The 11510-nt window shown below is 29.0% G+C and overlaps 1 protein-coding gene across 3 annotated transcripts in view; it reads right to left on the bottom strand.

The window, feature by feature from the left end:
- Positions 1 to 3149: 3149 nt before the first annotated feature.
- Positions 3150 to 11510, bottom strand: part of LOC106460244 (phosphatidate cytidylyltransferase, photoreceptor-specific-like) — a 103524-nt gene continuing 95163 nt past the window's right edge. For all 3 annotated transcript variants that reach the window (XM_013919928.2, XM_013919929.2, XM_022386909.1), the window contains one exon: positions 3150 to 8218. The gene's annotated coding sequence lies outside the window, so the exon portion shown is untranslated. The remainder of the gene's footprint in view (positions 8219 to 11510) is intronic.

Raw genomic sequence — 11510 nt, 5'->3', positions numbered from 1 at the left:
TATAATTATTTTAAATTTAAAGGCAAGATTTCTAAAACGCATCTCTCTTACGTCATCTATATATTTACATCTCCATGGAACTAGTCTGGTTTCATAGACACACATCCCAATGAAAGAATAGACCATTCCAAGCTTTAACTTGTTGTTAAACAAATGTTTAAACAACTCTACTTATTATGTACAAGCTGCCCAGTGTCAGATAACAATACAAAGAATTAAATTGTGGCGGATTGCTACTAGTTCTTCAAATACATATAGAATAATAGGTTTCTTTTTGGTGAGTGTAAAACACGTAAATACACCAGTTTGATTTTTATGATTTTATTGTTGCCTGAGAATAGTTTAAGTAGTACCGAAAGCTTTCACATAAAGTACAGTGTGAAACATTAAATTTTTACCCTAGAAATCCCACGACTGTAGAACAATTAAAGAAAAGTACCAAACCAAAGACAACACCCATTACAGCACAAACTAAATTACAACAGTGTACCTATTAAATTGGATGAGGAAGAAACTTTACTGTTGAGAACATAAATGTTCAACTTAATATCGATGTCTTATTCGGACATTCTCTGCATGTCTTTGTGATACCTGGCACGGGAGTAATACCCACAGATAAGAAGTAATCAATTTTATGATGACTATTACACAATCGGTTTTTTCTTCATACTGCCAATAAATTTCAAAACATTAAACTGAGAACATCAAAAATAAATTCTTTTGTTTTCATACATAATTCAGTCACCATGAAGGATAACTTTAGAATGTTGATAAATGTCTTCACTGCCTTGTGTGTGAAGTAGAAATGGGCGTTAGAGAGCCTGAAAACATTCAAAATACATTTGTGCATAGGCAAAATATTTCAAAACAAAGTGTCATTAGTGTTTTGAACAACCAACTGTTTCAGAACTCTAACCAATCACCACTCTATAAATCTTGTGCAACTTGATTTCCTTCATTCATTCAAGTGCCTCAAATGCTTTCAAACCTAAGAGAAAACTCTGTTGTTAGCCGCTGCAGTTTTGGCAGTAGTAGTGATATCGCCAACAAAGATGTATTTGAAGTGTAAAATTTAAATTGAAAGAATAGAAGCACATGCAACTAACCAAGTCGTATAACACATAGAAATAATCATTCATCAAAGCTGAAGAGAAATGGATGAAGAACAATATCCCAGCCCATGATGCAGCATATCAGCATATTAAAAAGATTTTGGAGCCTCTCTAGATGCACTCTATTTGACGACTGTACATCTTGACAATAGCACTATAGCCTAGTTTTCATTGCACCACTCCTCCCTGCTTACTTTCTATAATACATCAAGTGTATGAAGACAACATTTTCCCAGAACTCATTTGTACAATCCATAAGGAACAGTATAAATACTAAATTCATTCTCCCACTGCTTGAGGTATGTGGCAGTTGAATAGGACGTATGACTAGAAGGCTTATCTTGGTGGACTTATACCCCATTGGCTTCATTTTACAGATGAAAATCCTTCAGATTATGTAGCACACTGTTGGCTGAGATACATGGATGGCTTAAGCTCTTGATTTTTGTATTTGAGGATTCTCACATGTTGCAAGATGCTGCACTGTGCATATCAGAGCTGGAGTATGACTTGTTGCAGGTCTCTTACTGGATGGTCCTGGTGCTCTGAATTTGGACATATTCTTTTGTTTCTCAGTGTCATTATACAAAAGGGATAACCATATCTTGGAAATTCTAAATCCTGGATCTGTACACAACATCATGATCTGAGTACATTAATAATTTGTGCCAAACAGGACCATTACATACCCTTCCAAAAAGTGATACATTTTTGGTGGCATCACACTAGGAATTGCCAAACCATGTCCAACTGTTGTTCTTGTACATGCATTTCTACCATGAGTATGTTGGTTGTGGTTTTCTTGTTACTTGATGATTTGCATATTTAAAATTAGATTAATATTACATACTCAACCCTGTAATCTATCTGCATCAACAAAGGAAGAATGTGAGTGAGGAATTTAATTCAATATACCAACCATAGCACAGTGCGAACAATCCCAGAAGCACTGGTCCAGTATCTGCCTGATGAAGGCAGGTTTTTCATATGAAACTAATAAGGAAGAGAGAAGGAGAAAGATGAACAAATATGACACTGAAGAACAAAATACAAAGCAATTCATGAGGAAGGGACAAAGCCTTATCAGTCTCACTTGATTGGTCTTGAGGTTTTTTAGAGCAAATAATTCATATCTTGCCTTTTTTATTGATGATTTGACATAAGTAAAAAGCAGATAACTATAATAACTAAAAAAAAAGTTTTAATGTGGAGATGAGTAAAAACGTCATAGTTTACATATTCAGTGATAATTCTTTAACCACATAAATTATGTAATATCTAACTGGCAAATTGACCATTTGGTTTTTAACACACCCACCTCATACAGAATAATGTTCATTCATATGTATTTCTTTGTTACTTTGGATAATGCTATTTGTTTGAGTTGGTATTTATATTTTCTCACTAAACATTCTCCTCAAAGACTTTTACAAGTACTTTTTTTTTTTTCCCAGTGCTCAATTTTTTTAATTTTTAGTTTCTTATGCAATTTTCTTTTATTTCTTCATAATAAAAGTTTGTTTAATAAAGTTTCTAAGGTGATTTTGTATTTATTTTGAGTTATGAATAACAAAGTTACAAATAGTATTTCAAGGTAATCATATCTATTTCTTTCAAACTGGATATAGAAATAATAACTAACAACTGAAATTATTATTTCTATTTTAAACTAAACTTAAATAATTATGACCATACTTATATTTTCACACCAACAAATAGCATAAAAGAAAATGTTTGCTTTTGACAATAAGTTGAAGATTATAGTATTCTTAATTTAAATGAACATAAGCCAACATTTCTTAATCCAGATTTTTGTGCTATATACAATACAATTTTAGTACCCATTCTGCATACCCACGTTTGAAATAAGCAAATTAAACTTATTAATCCTTCAAGTTATTTTTAAGTATTCAGGTATTCAAAAATAACAGTTTGTTTATGGCAAAACTACTAAGGCTATAAGTACAATATCAACAACAAAATAATTTGTATTATTGGCTCTGATATACAAGTTAACCCACTTTTTGATCTACAAAATTCCAGGTATAAAAAATTTATTATTCATGATAAAGGAATACACTTTTAGTGGAAATGTTTATTAAAAAAAAAAAAAAGACTTGTAAAGAATGACACTTGCTTAAGTTTCCAATACAAAATATTTTTAAATTACATGGTCTAAAACATTACAGGGCTTTGTCAATTCAGCAATAAACATGGAAATAGCAATTGAATAACAATCTTTCTTTCTGACCATTATAGAGAAAAATTATTTTGGCTTTGCTAATAGCAATATAACACTTGGTCTCAAGTTTCTGAAAGTGAACAATTTTAAATTTTCACTAGATTTTTTGCACACTATTAGTTATGAAAAACAAATATATTTCATGTTAAAAATGTCTTTCTTAAAGTACCCCATATCACTTATTGAGTACAATAATAATTCAGGTGCAACTAAAAGGTAACTTTTTTATTAAAATATTTTAAAAAAGATTTTGTGATTTTTCTTAAACGATTTTTAAGCCCAGAGGTTTCATATTTGTTCTGTCTAAAAACATATTTCCTAAAGTTCTGTAAATTAAAGCTGTTTATGTAAAAGTGTCTGTAGAATTTACTATATTGCAGTAACTGTATTAAAAAACATAGAGATTTTGCTACCACTGATTCTCAATTAATAAAACTTAGACTGAGCAAACATTATATAGTAAGTGGACTTACATAAAACACTGTCTTATTTATGAAAAAAAAATGTTAAGTAATTACTATTTATTAATTGACCAGAAAGATGTGGGCATGTTTTCTAAGCTTAATTCACTACACATACCTCCTAGTCAGGTTCTTTGTATATACAATTAGCTACATGTTTGATTAAACTATAAAATTTGATATTTGAAAACAAAACACTTACTTGATTATAGAAACAGCTGTATGATAATTGATTAAAGGCACATACGATATAGATTTCAATTTTAAATAGTAAATTTTGTCCTGCCAAAGCAAGACTTTCTGGATAATATATGTACTTATATATAGCAATATTTACATTTGTCTTTATTTAGAAAATCTTTAAGTATGATATCACTTTCTTCTTTGTACTTCAAATCTTCAAGAGCTTGCATTGTTCTTAAGCTATACCATCTATCTTGCTAATCATTTCTTATAATGAAGCACTCTGCTGACAGACATATAACTATTTGACCAGAGTTTCTTTCTCTTGTAAACATTTAAGAATATAAGCTTACAACTGTAAATACTTACTTCCTTTCACATACACATTGCCCTGTAGGACTATTTCAAGCAAAATTCAATCTTCACTATCAATGTAGTATTAAACTTAATGTCTATAACGTAGGATTAAAATTATCTATAGATAAATCATTGTGTATAAAAGCTTAATTCATTATTATTCAACAATTGTGGTGTTTAAGTTTACTTATATTTCTACATTACCCAAAAGGCTCATTCATTCTCACATAATAGGATGTGAAACAGGGAGGTGTCCTTGATCCATTAGAACAATGTACTTAAGTGGAAAGATGATGAAAAAGATTGTATAAATCTAATATTTAAGCAATTTTGGATACAACTTAAGACTTTTTTTTTACATTACATAGTGATATGGAAATAGAATCTAAGAAGCTAACAATTTAAACTACTTAAGTAAGGAAGCACATTATGCTTATATAATATTAGGTAGGCAAACAATGATTTATAAGCTTAAGGCAGAATTTTATAGATGGTGGAACATGCTATATGTTTCGACAGCACATTGGTCGAAACATGTAGTATATTCCACCATCAATACAATTCTTCCTTAAGCTTAAAAATCATTGTTGCCTACCTATTGTTATAACTTAAAGTACTTAAAGGGCAATTTTAACACAGAATATATCCTTTATCACAAATACCAGAACTGATGTCTTGTGAAGGAGTCAGCTTTTACTCTACCAGAAACGGTCATATTTAAAGGCAGTAGTTAAAAACCATCCTGCATCTAGTAACTACAGTTTTAATTTCTTTCAAACAAATATTATGTACTTGTATAACATCTGAAACAAATAATTATATATAACTTAAAACAAAACTGTACTGGGATAAACTGATGCTGCAGCTGATTTTCTAAAAATAGAAATTACATATTAAATCAATACATAATTGTCAAATATTAATTTAGTTACATAAAAAAATAAACATACAGATATTCATACATAGTTAATGATAATAATAATTACCTGTTAATAACCACAACCCTTTATCATATAAGAAAATGTAGTAAAGAAAATTTATAACTCATCTTTATATTTAACATTAAAAACATGGTATATCCACACATAGTAACAAAGCATGTTCATATTACAGAATTCTTACATTTAAGTTTTATAAAGTGGAAAATTATGAACATACTTCTTATGATAACCAAAACTATAGTTTACTAGAGCAGTAACTTTCATTAATTCTGAAATCAAGTTTTACATTTACGTTACAGTAATAGAACCTGAATTGCAAATAAAATTTAAAAGAAATAATTATACAAACACAACCACAATTAGCTATAGAACTTCAAATTTGAGTTCTTGTTAATTTCTTGTCTACATATAGAGATAATAAATGCAAAAACCAGAAAACCTACTTGATGTAGACCTTTCTAAATGTTTTGAGGACAAGGCTGTTTGTTGAATTAAAAAGAAGACACTTTAAAGGTTTTGAAGACAATATGGTCATTGAACTCTTTTTCAATCAAAACATAAAGTGATGATGTTTTTCTATACAACAAAATCTATGTTAGATAACTTCCAAACACTACACATTAAATTGCTGTGGAATAAAAATTCCAAAATTTTGACTTTTGTAAAAGTAAACAATAACATGTCATCTTATTAAATGTTACAAAATATTTCTTGGAGCATATATGTATCACATTATTGCTATTACTTATGGCTAAAATATGAAACTTGTATACTGCAAGAATCATTTAGATTTTGGAATGTGAATAACATATACAAGTTTGAATACATAGGTAAATATTCTTCTGAATAGGTGTCCAAAATTTAAGGGAAGAATTTTGAGTCATGGAAATAGCCAAAAACTGAGACATAAAAGAAGGACAAGCAAATAAAGAAAAAAGAAACTGTACATTGATTTCTTGGTTTTGTGACTGAAACCATGTCAATATGTTGTTGTTGTCATCCATTCAGACATGAGAAAGAATTAGGGAAGAGTTTTAGGAGCTTTGATTGATGGTACAGGGAAAATATGTGATGTTTTTTAAAAAATATTTAACCCTATAATTGTATGAAACAAATTATAGAATAATAAATGATACTGAAAAAAAAGAGGATTATTACAGATTTTTTGTGTATTACATGTTATAAAACATAGCAATCATGAGCAGTTTTGATGTTAGATGCCAAACATCAAAACTCAAACCCAACCACCAGAGCATGTAAATCAAGTCATCCTCTTAACAGTCTTTGCTCTAAATGCTTAAACTCTTCAACTGACTTGACTGATTTTAATTTCATTATGAATTTACACTAAGAAACCAAAATATTATATAACACATTATTTTTCTTTTAAAGATATCTTGTGCTTATAACAAACAACCTCCTTTAATAACAAAAATATGCTAAAAATACCACACCTCTAATATAATCATTACTAAACAAAAATGTGTTCTCAATTAAAATGCTAATAACAGAAACATTAAATCATAATGTATAAACAGTTTCACTTTTTAACTGATTTGTAGAATGTACCCAACAAGCCATTTTCTTTATGTTCAAATGCATGTTCTTTATAACCCCTTGCAATCTTAATCACTCATTTGAGGGAATAATTTATATCCTACTTCTAGTAATAAAAGCATCTCCATATATAAAAATACATAGCATAAATACACTAAAATGAGGTGTTTTGCCTCATTATATAATTACTCAGTGTAACACCTTTTGAAATATTATAACCATATGTAAACTCTATAATAATCTGGTTACATATTTAATTTTTCAGTTTATTTCAGAAATTTAACTTTAATTAAACCCGTAACTTTTTTTCCCGGAATTATTTTCATGGTTTCCTAATAATCATTACCATACCTTATAAAACTTCAACTTTCTTAATTTTGTGGATAATAACATGGACTGGATTAGTTTTCAGCCAAAGAGAAATAAATGTTATCGATCGCTGTCCCCATCCAATAGGTAAATCAGGATTTTAGCCAGACACTGTTAGCATCCACTAGGGTTTAAGGAGTTAATTTTGGTGAAATAATTACAATTTCTTAACTCTTCCATTCCATGGGCAATATTATAGGAAATAAAACAACCTGTATCACTTTGAAGAAAGAACATTTCCATTTAAACCTCCCTGGTTTCAAGTTTCTAGTCTCAAATAACTAATGAATTATTAAAATGTTTTTTTTTTATTGTATATCTAAAAGTAAACCTGACACTGGGAGAGTTGTTTATCTAGATATATGGAAGTGAAAGAGATTAGCTAGATTTTTAACAAAAACAGCAGTCAGTAAAATAATAAAAACAACCGGAATTTACTCCAATTGATACAAAATGCACAATTTTTGTCAAGAATTAAAGACACAACTTTCGACTATACTCTTATTAATACTAAGACAACATTCAAGACATCCTACTCATAAGAAGTCATCTCTCTTTCTCTTTTTGTTGTTGTTGACTAGAAATTTAACTTCATAACTTAAAGAAGTAAGTACTGTTTTTTTTCCACTTTAACTTTCACTATATTATTCACAGAGGTAGCTTACTCTAGAAGTATAGAAAAAAAACACAAAAGAAACAGATTATATATGAACTTGTGTCAACAACAGCAAAAACAAAACAATATGATAATTTCTAGCCTCATTTCAAAGTAACCTATCAAACTCATATTCATAATTAATCCCGCTTTTCACTGAAATACAAAATTACCATATACATTTAGTATCACTGGCTTTGTTTACAGACAGGTTGTTCTTTTTTCTAGCATTACAACAACAGAAATACTACAAATCAAAACTGCACTTTTAAGACACAATCTTAATACCATATTTTTACATAAAAATAGGTCTTTAATCCTCTTGATAACAGCAATCATTTCTGCAAAGTAAAATTTCAAATGAATAAATATAAAAGTTAAATAATACAAAACTATTTACAAAATCAATGATATATTAATATCCAAACTATATATACGAAAGAATTATATGTCCATGAATGAAAAATAATTCATTTGTAAAAGTATACTGCAATTTAAGTAATTGTGAAGGGATTTTTAATCTTTAATATTTTCCAAGTGCAATTACTTTTAGTCATGAAATGTTAAATATTTAACAAAATTGCCACAACAAGTTACTGATCACTGTCTTAAAATGAATGTATTTTGTTTGCCTTAAGTAAAACAAGCTTCATGAATACAGAGGGTGATATAACAGTCCAATGTTAACTACATAAAGGGTGACGTGAGTATCTAGCTATAATGTTAATTGCATGGAGAGTAACAAGGGCAATTAGCTATATAATGCTAATTGAATAGCAAGTAACATGACCATCTAAATAGGTAATGTTAATTGTACAGAGGGCTACATGAGCATCTACCCATGTAATGTTAATTGCAATAACTCGTCTAGGAATAAAGTGCATTTGTTTTCAAGTCTGTAACAGTACAATAACCAAATATATGAAATAATGATTAAGTATGATGTGAAAGGCACCATTTGCTCAACTTAATAGTTCATACAACTATATTATTTACATGTGAAAAGAATAACAACAACATGAATTCAAGAGAACAATGAAAATTGCTCTTATTCTAGCCTTTTTTTATATGTTGTATTTTTTATCGTGTACACCCCTGATAAAGCATAATGTAGGGTGATAAAAACAATTATTTCCAGAACTTCATCCTTTCTTGCTATAATGCCTTCTGCACTCCAGACAGCATACAATAATTAAATGTTCGATAGAATTAGAATTACATTTGAAATACAAAAGATTAAACAAGGATTTCATAAACAGATAATAAGCACCTGTCTACTAATTTATTTTCAAAAGGAAAGGCATTCTGAATTGATCTGTAGAATGTCTCTAAGCCTGTACAAAGTTAGAGCAAATAGTTTCTGTAAAATCATCAGAAAGTGTGGACTTGCATTAACATTTGAAAATTCACTAATTACACTTAGGTTTAGACAACAAAATAAACCTATATAGTCTTGAAGAATGCATCCTTTACTGAACTTTAAAATAACCAAATTAAGGCCAAAAGCATGTTCACACTAAGTATACTCAAATGATGAATTAACCCTTTCACCTCAGGTATCTTACACCAATTAGTATAGCATAAAATAGTAGCTAATAATCTATATTTTAATAGTATATAAGTTTTAAGTTCCTAATTCTACAAAGTAATATTAAAAAAAGATCTCAAATTTTCCCCAATGTGACACTCATGACATTTTCTCTAGGCATCTTGTCTTCTCTATTTTATCCACCACTCCTTAAAGTATGAAATTAAATGTAAATTACTCTCTGTAGAAGCATCACTTTTCAAACAAACCATAATTTTGATAGACTTCAATTCTGTTTGGTTACATAGCTATAAATATAAAATTACACCCCTTCTGCCACACCTACCTGTCACATCCTCTCTTGTTAGTAGTTCTCTTTATGTTTAATTATATATTACCTATAACCAACAGAAAGTCAAGGTTTTCATCTATCAAATGGCATATTGTATAATGCTGTGTTCTGAACAGATTTCACTCAGAGTATAAATAAACTTCATTCCAATGACTAGATTGGATGAATTTCTAATTGTTCTTGTCGTAGAGTTAGAAAGTCAGAAAAATTTTGAGAGTTAAGGAAAATTGTCTGCTTTTTGCATGTTATTAGTCTTGTTCTTTGGTGCATAATTTAATTAAATAAAAATTATTTAATGCACTACTACCATTAGTATAGAATATGTAGACTTGAGTATAATCGACAATTGACAGCAAGAAAAAAAGAAGATTGGGTAAGTACTTTATTTCTTGTTTTTCACATTTATTCTTTAGTTATTGTTATAAATGTAACTAAAATGTAAAAATAGGGATCTTTTTATGTTAGTTAAGATTAGATAAGGTAAAATAAATAATAATAATATAATAAGTGCTTCAAGAGGCATGCACACAAGCAGCACGTAGATAATGTAATTCGAAAGCATAACGTAAGCTGCATGTGCCCCCAAGTGAGTTACAACTTATAATGCCACGGATAGTAGTTAGACGTGGTTCAAAGGGCAATAAAAAGTAAAATAAAACAATAAAATATGATTATAAATAGATGTATACTGTTATCAGCTTAAAGCTACTCAGGATAAACTAATGTAGTTTCATGTTACAATTTGAAGCCATTCTAGAAAGAAAAAAAAAAAGAGTAATTTAGATTTATTATTAAAAACTAGAAACATACACCTTATATTGCAGTGCTCAACTAAACTATTATCACAAGATACTTAGCAGGTTTGAATGGTTATGCAAGATGGATACTGTTCCCTATTGCATAATATACAAAAACATTTCAGTTGTAAGATGTTTCATTTCTTACAAATTACAAATAGGTTTGCATCTCTGTAATACTTGTACATCATTAACACAATATTTTATTTAGATATCTCTCCCCATGATCAGAAAATAGTAAATGTATGTTCAATGTAAAAGATATACACTGAAATACTTTAACCCTCTAAAAGGTCAAAGTGCACGTCATGACCTTTTTACAGAGTAACAATCAAAATTTAATTAAATTACTTTATTATCAATGTCTGTCAATAAACTTGACATTAAAAGTAGTTTATAATTCAACTTTTAATATTATATGTATCTTAATTTTAAACGAAAATTTTAAACTAAATTCTCAATCTTCACTTTTATGTATCATGTGCCACTTCTTTGTTTTGAATTACTCATTTTAAAATTTTTTTCCATACCATATTATTTTTTAAGTTTCTGAGGACATACAGGCTTATACATTAAACATCCCCAAGATAAAATGAAAACTTATAGCTTCTATTCTTCTTGATTTAATGTGTTATATGCCGTAAACTGAAATTCACATGCCAACCCAACATAGCTCATGTTGCCTTTAAAAAATGTGAATAGTTCTCCATGACATTTGTTATTAGATTATTTACAACCAATAGAAATAGAAAAAATTTGCTAATTTTTGAACAAGCTAGCTCATTCTCCCAGTCAGTTTTGTGTTATTCTGTGGCAATTTCATAGTCTGCTGTCCTCGAGGTTGCTTTGATCAGGTAAGGAAACCATTTTACTACACATACAGCTTAGTTAAAAAGCCAATTGCATTATGGTAGTTTTTAGGACACTGTTTTTTGTTTTATGTTAAAAATTTTGTG

The sequence above is a fragment of the Limulus polyphemus genome, unplaced genomic scaffold (genome assembly GCF_000517525.1).
Source record: "Limulus polyphemus unplaced genomic scaffold, Limulus_polyphemus-2.1.2 Scaffold734, whole genome shotgun sequence".
NCBI lineage: Eukaryota > Metazoa > Arthropoda > Merostomata > Xiphosura > Limulidae > Limulus > Limulus polyphemus.
This window is presented reverse-complemented; position numbering and strand designations above follow the sequence as displayed.